The sequence below is a fragment of the Aptenodytes patagonicus genome, chromosome 7 (assembly GCF_965638725.1).
Source record: "Aptenodytes patagonicus chromosome 7, bAptPat1.pri.cur, whole genome shotgun sequence".
NCBI classification, from domain to species: Eukaryota; Metazoa; Chordata; class Aves; order Sphenisciformes; family Spheniscidae; genus Aptenodytes; species Aptenodytes patagonicus.
Window position 1 is genome coordinate 42172916 of NC_134955.1, and position 9310 is coordinate 42182225.

General features: G+C 37.1%; 1 protein-coding gene across 4 annotated transcripts in view; it reads right to left on the bottom strand.

Annotated features, from left to right (window-relative positions):
* The window catches only part of STRN3 (striatin 3), a 70332-nt gene that overhangs the window by 60144 nt on the left and 878 nt on the right, over positions 1 to 9310 (bottom strand). The window lies entirely within an intron of this gene.

Here is a 9310-nt window from a genome sequence, read left to right on the forward strand (position 1 = left end):
AACAAGACAGAATTATAAATGGATCACTCTTCAAGATGTTATTTCCAGCCCTCAAATTGTTTTTATGTCAAATTTTCAGCATTCTTTTCAAAATTACTACTAAAGAATGGGACATTATATTGCAATGTGGACCTTGCCAGTTCTGCACAGATCACAAGACAGAAATCACTTCCCAATTTCTATATTTATAGCTCCCACTTATAAAGCCACAGATCATTCAGGGGTTTTATGAATTTCTTTTAGCAGGAAACTCGCAGCAGTCCTGGAGGAAAGCAACTCAGCATGTTTATTTTCAAACAAGTTCATCATCAGATGCAGTTTCTCATTCTGTCACTACCACCTATTTTCTACATTTCTCCTAAATGCATGAACCTTGCAAGTAACATCTTTTAAAAACCAAAAAATAGTTCACACCTCAGCCCATTTCTATCTAAAAAGTTTCATGTACAGTCTTTTAAACTGCTGGGCATTTTTTAGAACACATCTAAGCTAGTAAAAAAGTTTTCTTTCCAAGAAAGTCACCGCTACAACCAGTAAGACTAATTATACACTGATGGTAACACCAAAACACAGTATTTGAATCTTGTAAGATTAGAAATATCTTTACTGTCAGCATCACTACACTGGCGCATTATTCCATTAAGATGAAGTTACATTGTTAAGTTATACAGCTAATAATGAAGTGCCACAGTTAGAGCTTCATTAGACACTTAATACTAAATAGAACTAAGAATATTAAGCTCATTTTCTTTATTATTACTAGTAGTTGTAGTACAAGAGCACAGAAATCAAGTGAGGTTGTACACTTTGTAGTGTGGCAGGTGCTTACAATCACTGTAGAGTGGAAAGGGAAGGAAAAATCACAGTGTGGCAAACATCCTCACGAACGTACACTTCTTTTCCAAAACCAGGAACATCTATTTATTATTTAGGAATATAGAAGGGGAAAGTATAATCCACAGCAGACTGTGAACACAGTGACCTGAACTGACCTAGACTGTTCTAGTGATGAACACTCATGTCAATGTTCATCAGCTGCAGGTCAGTAACACACATTCCCAAGGAACAGACAGAAGAAAGCAAAAACTGCTAAAGTCTTAGAACTAGAATGTAAGAAGCCATCTATATATACATAAAAGAATACAGTATTACAGAGCTTAAAGAGTTTTGCATCATTAAGGCAACGGCAATGTTGACAATAACAAAATCAAATACAATCAAGTTCATGGAAATAAAAGGTATGAAAAACAAAAGAGTAAGTTAAAATACAAGTGTATAACAAAGTGTTTTAAGGGAGGCACCACAGAAAGTTCATGAGGAATGGGTATTTTGCACCTCCTAAATGTTATTCTAGCTTCCTGGCACAGAATACTGCCAGTGCTCTCTGATTTACATGACTTTATCAGAGAGTTAACACAGCCAGTAGTCCTGCCTTCTACCAATTCAGCTGTACAAATCTTGCTGAAGCTATGAAACAGAATAGGTCTTATAAAACTTGTAAACATGTTTACATGTTCCCTTGAATACTTCTGAGAGTTCTGTTTGTCCAGGCAGGGTCTTTTCCTTTCCCAGGGTCTCAAGGTGTATCCCAGGATTCTGTTCCTGCACCCTGGGGTCCGTTAACCCAAGAGTTAAAGCACCTTATCCTCAAAGGAAGCAAGCAATTTTAGTTTTACAACTCATGGATCACCAAGTGTTTTAAAGAGTTAAACTCATCTGGCTCGTTACCACTTCTTATTCGCTACTTTGATATACTGTGATACCTGAAATACAAGCAAAAGCTGTCTGCTGGTAAACACAGTATCAAGCCAAAGATCATAGTATTCACCTGGAAAAATTGTATTTTGAGATAAAAATTGTTTTACACAGAAACAAACCACAGTTTTGAGTTAAATACTAGAATCAAGCATTCTCCAGCTTCTTATAGTGGTCACTGGTATAAAGCCAAGGGGGTTTTGGGTTTTTTTCTTCTTCTAGAAGGAGTATTATAGGATCATCAACCTCAAATTTGATAGCAGTTGACAGGTAACCATATTTTGGGTGAAGAGAAACCAAGGTGAGCAAATGGAAGAAACTTTACAGCAAGTGACCCGTTAAAGGGGGGGGGGGGGGGGGAGAAGATAATCAGAAAGAACTTCAGGCATCTGGAATTTCTGAAGTTCATTCCCTATTTCAGGATCGTTTCCATCAGCATTCAGAGGAGCACAGTTTTTCAGAATATTACGCTCAACATATGCAGAGTTTTTCAAGACAAATATATACATAAACATGCACAATACCTTCAAAAAGGCTAAGAATGCACTCCATCTCTCAGTAACATTAAGTGGAATTTATCCTGAACCCAGAAAAATGTATTTTTACCCTTAATTGCTAGCATCAGGTTACCTCTAATCAGCCATTTTTATAAAAATCCTATAGTGGCAGAAAAAACTACAGACTGCTTGAATTCACACTGTAGGTTCAGGACTGGTCCTGAAGAACAGCCAACTTCATAATTAGCTCTTAACACCTGTTGGAGTTGCACAGATTAAGGCAGAAGATATCATTAAACTCAATATCCTGCTGAGCCATTGCTTAGGATAATTCAAGAACAGTCTGAGTGACAAAAAATAACAATCAGATACGCAAAGAAAGCTCTTGCAGGTCATACATTTGTCCTGAAGATTTGTTAAATCAGTGGAGGATCCAACTTCCCTAGCCACTCTCTTCATCAATTAGGAGAGATCATTATCGCTTTCTCCCAACTTCTTAAATGACTAAAGGATGAAGAACACCCACTGCTATCTCAAAACCTACTTTTGGTGTGAAAGAAATTATTATACCACCAAATATTTCACCCACCCACCCCAAAATTCCCCAGTGAGATTTCTCAAAGAGCCACTAAATATGCATAGGTGTGATGGCAATGAAACTAAGAAATACAATACATGTCCAGTGTTAAAAAAAAAAAGTAATTCTTCACCAAGAAGTGTTATACAACTTATCTGCCACACGCTTTTAGGCTGTGTCTAAAAGAAAACCTCACCAGAGTAACTGTTACGAAATAACAGCTCTGTGCACTGTTTCTAAGCAAGAGTGACTTTATTCCAAATATTTATTTATGAAAGAGCAATTATTACACAGTAAAAACACTTTTATCCTGAGTGTTGATAGAAGGGAGTTATTTAGGAACAATATTCCAGAAAAAATTACGCAACTACTATACCGATCTTCCCGTACATGAACCTCATCGTTATCCAGGTATTTCCTGTTCAATTTCTACATAGATCTTTACGTAACTCAATGTCCTGCATTCTTTTATTGTGTTTTGCCTCTATGAGGTGAATACTGCAAGAAAATTATATAGAAATGTTAAAGATCTAAATCAACTGTTTAAAAAACAAAATTGGAAGAACGGGGCATAAACAGAAAAGTGAAAAAACTGGGGGTTTTTACGATAACACTCTAATCCTTTAGAGCCACAAACAGTATCTCAATTTTATAGTGAAAGAAATGAAATATTAATGATGTACCTACCTTCTTTTTGCAGGAGAAAACCTCCTTATACCTATTTACTTTGAACTATGTCAAGAAATCTCCTTACTTCAAATTTGTGTGCCTATCTTTTACGGTAAGCTCTGCTATATAGCAGCCACCTTTTAATTTACAATCAGATCTTCTCTGTATAGGTTATTCATCCACAAAAAGGAAGCAGCTCTGCACGTTTTCAATTTGGAAGTCTTGCCAAGAAGCCTATGAGGAAGGCAGGATTTACCCATATACACAAAAGAACAGACTTTCCACCTTCAGTAAACAGGCACCTAGAGTTCTACCAGAGGCTATCTGCCTCTAACGCAGTTGACTAAACAGCTTATGGAAAGCCACAGTAGGGAAACCCCTGATTATGTCTAATTGCCCTCTACCCAAAATACACAGAACTCTAAATTCGGTGCTTTAAATTGCAAAAGGGACTTAACTCTACAAAATGTGTAACTGTTTTCATCATTAGCTTAGAAAAATGATTAATGAACAGAAGTTTCTGGTTTTTAACTTATATATATATATATATATGCTATTTTATACTGAAAAAAGTTTCATTATAAAACAAAGGTATTAAATACTTGAATACTTTATTATGTGAATAAACATTACTTATGTGTACAAAGAGGTACTTCTGCATCCCTGCTACAGCAAGCACCTTAACAGCTTGCACAAACATAAGTTAGCCATTTCAGATGCATATATTACCCACACACCTCATGGCATTTACAAGTATCACAAATAAGAACGCTGATCCACTTTTTACAACCGACTTCATTTTATTTTCAGTCAGTGTTGGTTAAGTATCCTTTGAGTTTTTTAAGGACTGCTTTAGTAGTTAGTTAAGCTTAATTTCGTAATAAATACTGAGATACACCTGTAAGACCCAATGAAATAGCAGTTTATCAATTTTGCATATGTTCCAACTTCAACCATCTAGAATGCAATCAATAAACAATGCATGTGGTTAAAATACACTGTGCATTTCACAACTGCAGCATCTGCATTTCCTGCCTGTAACCTTTGCATGTTCTATCACAATTAATGCCCCAATATCAGTCAGGGTTTGTTATTTAAGCAAAACAGCATCAAAACAGCACTAAGCGTATTTTCAAACAATCAGACCAAAGCATTTCAAAGCTACCTCATTGGTCATGAGAATATAAGAATGGCTATGTCTGGCCAGACTGGCAGACCACCAACCTCAGTATGCCACTTCTAACTATAGGCAAACAGGCAGCTCCATGGGAGTAGCATAAAAACCAGAAGAATAAACCTCAGAAAACATTCCAAATCTCCAAAAACTTGTAAATCAAAAGTAACCTGAGCCAGAGGTAGTATCTTTGAATTTAGACACCCCCAGGGACTTTTCTTCCATGAACTCATCCAAACACTTTTTGACCCATGAACATTTTAGCATCTACAATAGCCTCCTGCAGAAAATTCCACTAATTCCTGAAAAGCCGAAGTTTTTTTGAAAATACTTAATCTTACTCCATGCTTTCTAGCTGCTGACTGAGACACACTGATTCTTTCCTTAACAAACTAATGACCATTCTACAACCCTCATAACCACTTTAACTTCCAATCTATCATCAAAACGAATTATTTGCCTGCCAAAAGCAAGGTGAAGTCTATGCTGTCAGAAGAATTAATTGTTCCTCCAACTTTAAGAGAGAAACATTCCCAACATTATCCCCCTTCAAACCTGCAACAAAGTAAAACAAGCTACATATAGCCAAATATTTCAGCAATTGATTCTTGCTACACTTTGTAAATGCTGAAGCTTTGAAAAATGCTGGAACACTGCACAAGTGTATCTACACTCTGAACATGGTCTCATCTCGTTCATGATATTAACACATTTACATATGTTTACATATTTACAATTACATGTAAAGTACCTAATTTAGATAATTACCTCAAATCTGAAAGATTCCCAGGAAGATACACATTTTTTTTTAAAAAAAAAAGTCCTATTGGGATGTAGTTCTGCTATATTTATGAGGTTCCCAAAGTTCATAAAATTTCTTTAATGAGCTGCTCTCCACCCCCCAGGAGGGGGGGGGGGGGGGGGGCAGGAAGAAGAGAAGCATGCAGGTAAAATCTGAAATCTGTGGGTTGTTTGGTGGTTGTTTGGTTTTTTTTTTAAACACTTATGTAAAGAACACAAAATGTTAGATAACAAAATGCTCCCATAATGTCACTGAATAGTTGGGGAAAAGAGTATTTGTAAAATTAGATAAACTAGGAACTTCAGTTGTATGTCACTAAAGCTGTCATTTTATATGATAGAAAATGTATTAACCATATAAATCTTTATGCACATTTGATTTATGTAAAAGGATGCATGCTGTTTATAGTGAAATTGTATATACCTTGTTCTGAGTATTTACATTTCTTAATTATTCTTCCTATTCATTAAAACATTTGGAAGTAGCATTTAATGTCAATTCTCTCTCAACACATTCTTTTGTGATTTTGAAGTGTCAGAGAGTACTCAATCTCATTTTTAACTAGTTCAGAAAATGTGAAGAAACTGCACAACTGAGACCTTTATTACAGCCAAGCATTATCAGCCTGTAAGCCCCAAAAGAAAGTGGAACTCTATGGATTTTCCCCACAAAGTTGCAAGTTTTTGTATGATACTCCTTTTTGACACAACGTTACCTTCCTTCTCTCAGAGTTTCTGTAGTTCACCTGCAAAGTGTTTTCCCAGCCACGTTTCTTTTTTTTTTTTATGAGACTACGGAGCCACTTACCTCCTAAAGGGAACAATTATTTCTAACAAATACTAACATCCAACAATATCGGCTTGCTGTTAACTCCTCTAAAGTGCATAAACGTCTTAGAAAACACGGACTGAATTTATTTCAGTGTAACAGCTACCAACATCAAGGTCGTTACATTGACAGATCAAAGTTACAGTTACAATTACACAACATTGTTACAGTGAAAATCATTCTTTTAGTTCACGGAATAGAGAACAGACCCAGCCTGTTACTTCAAGCGATCAACACACTATGAAAGGCCAGACTATTTCCTTTCAACGCAGCAGCGAGTAAACGCTAAAAAAGTTACTGTGGCAGCCAGTATTACAAGTGAAAGGAAAAAAGTGTACTATGGTTCAAGTATGCACTCCTGATATCTGACATTTCTGTACTTGATACTGATTTGCACACACAGATTTGGCAAATACATATGCTGCTTCACTTGTGCACACAGACAGAACAGCCATGCACCTGAATAGTTGGAAAAGATAGTGTAAAATTATTAACATTTCAGAATCAAAGTCTGATGTGAACGTAGACTTAAGTCTACTAGTACAGGACTTCTTCAGATCCACAGGGTTGAGACCCTTTGTCAGTCATTATGGCTGTAGTATAAACCTCAAGACAATGAATTAACGTGTACTTTAAATTAATTATAAAAATGTGTCCCATAGACAGGTAGGACAATAGAACAAGAAGTTCATTACAAGATCCAAGAAAGAATAAACTGTTACTGCAGATCATCTCTCCCTGCACCATCACCCCCATACGCAAAAAGCACTCTTACTAGGGGTAGGCAATTCTTCCAGTCAGTTGAACTATACAGGAAAAAAAAGACGGTGGGTGGGGAAATCATTCAGGAGTCCCATTAATTTCATACCACAGATAAGGAAGTATCTTATTCTTTGGAAGAATAAAAGTCATAAATTCAGAACAGTTAAATAAAATCACACGTATTGCTAAGTCATTTGGTTTTCCACATACTTTTTATAAAGCATTGTTTGCAAAGTTACCGAGTTAACTTAGAAAGAACTTGTAACTGCTAGCACTGAGAAACAGTTTAGAGTTTACTGTCATGTTGAAAGAAGGAAGAAATTACCTGCATGAGGAGAGTTGCATCTAAACCATCCAACTCTCATACTTCCATGTTAATTATCTTTTGTCATGCTATGGAATTTTTTTTCCCCCCTTTCAACCCAGGAGGCCTCAATCATCAAAAAACTCACACTTGTACATAGTATCACACAGATGAATGACACTCTCATCTGTTTCAATAGACAAAACTTGTTTGGGGTCCAAACTATTAAGGTTTTATTAGTCACAAAATATACTGGGACTTTACAACTTGAGATGTAGAACATAAAAAACGCAGGCCTGGTAAACACATCTCTTCCAAAAATATTCTCAACACATTCCTGTATCAGTCTTCACCACCAACCAAACATACAGGTTGACATTTAAAATCCAAAGGTAATGCCCTCCCCCCCTTCTATCCTGGGCTTCCAAAGTTATAAAAAAACCCACCCTCATGCATACACACCGTGCAGTGACTATGCTGTCTCTGTCCCATGACCTGATGGCTCGTCATGACATGAGGTAGAGTGAATCAACACATATATAGCCAGGGTCAGAACCACTACGGTACCTTCAGAAATAAGCAACTGAAACATTATGGCCATGGATGGCAAACAGCAATTACAAACAAAAGCAGCAGACTTGGCAAGAACACATCACGGTGTCTAGAGGCCACATGAGTTCATAGCAGCACTTTTTCAGTCGGATAGAGCTTTCAAAGTCTCCGAACTGAGCTTTACATTAGAGTACAGAATGTCATATTTTGTTTTAAAGTAACAAGCCTATACATAAAACAAATATGTCAAGATGGTTTTGTTTGCTAATGAATGGCACTAATCAACTTATTTATAAACATAGTACTATATTACTAAGACACTAGAGAAAACAAGAGAAACAATCAATTGTTTTCTGCTAAAAATGCCACCAATGTCCACCAAACTGATTTTATAAACAGCTGTTCCACAAGGCTTAAAATGGTAAGACAGGCAGCAAGTGAAGGAAATAGTGAAACCTCTTCATTTGCTTCCCTTGGTGTTTTTTTTTAAATTTTTTCTTAATTATAGTTGTAACAAAAATAGTGCAGATTACATGCTTATTATAGAGCTGAGAAGTCCTGAAAGAATTACCCAGGCTCAGGTATAGTTCTTGGTTCTGAAATCTGAAAGTAAATACCTCGCAAATGTTGGCTGCTGTTGCAGCATGCTATTAAAAAGTCTAATTACAGTGCAATTTGATGGAATGCCGCTTCAAGACAGTAAACATTCACTCAATACAAAAATCACCAAAAATTCTTCAGAAGCAGTAAAGTTTGCTAACTGTTATTGTCTACATATCTGACCTATAAAAGAATAATGACCCCTATACGGATACCTCACATTCATTGGATTTTGTAATCTGTACACAAACTTGTAATAGTCTATGCATGGTTTTATTTTTACATGCAAGAGTAATAGAAGGGATACTTCTACTAATTACTAAAAGCAAACATTAATGGCAAGAGATCTATACTGGAATTCCAACACTTGCTCTCTACCCTGAAGAGTCATTCAATTTTTGGTCCTGAGACCAAGTTCATACTTTTATGTATATTAAAATGACTATGCTGCAGACCCATCAACTCCTCACTGTTCTTCAGCGGTTGTTTCTCCCATACGAAATCTCCAAAGAAACGAGACAGAAAGAAAGCGAGCACACGCTCGACCTGTCTCAAACCGGAGTGCCTGGCCAAGTCCTTTACCTGAGATTTACCTGAACACCCTTTCCTCGCCCTCTCCCTGCTCCGGAGGCAGGCACTCCTGCCTCTTCGCAACTCCCTCTTCTCCCCCCAAAGCAACCGCTCGCTGAGCTTCAGGGAGGCACCAGCCCTCCCAGGCCCGGAGGCTCTTGCTCCCCATAACCCGCACCCAGGGCTGAGGAGGCCGCCGGCCCAGAGAGCCCGGGAGTCA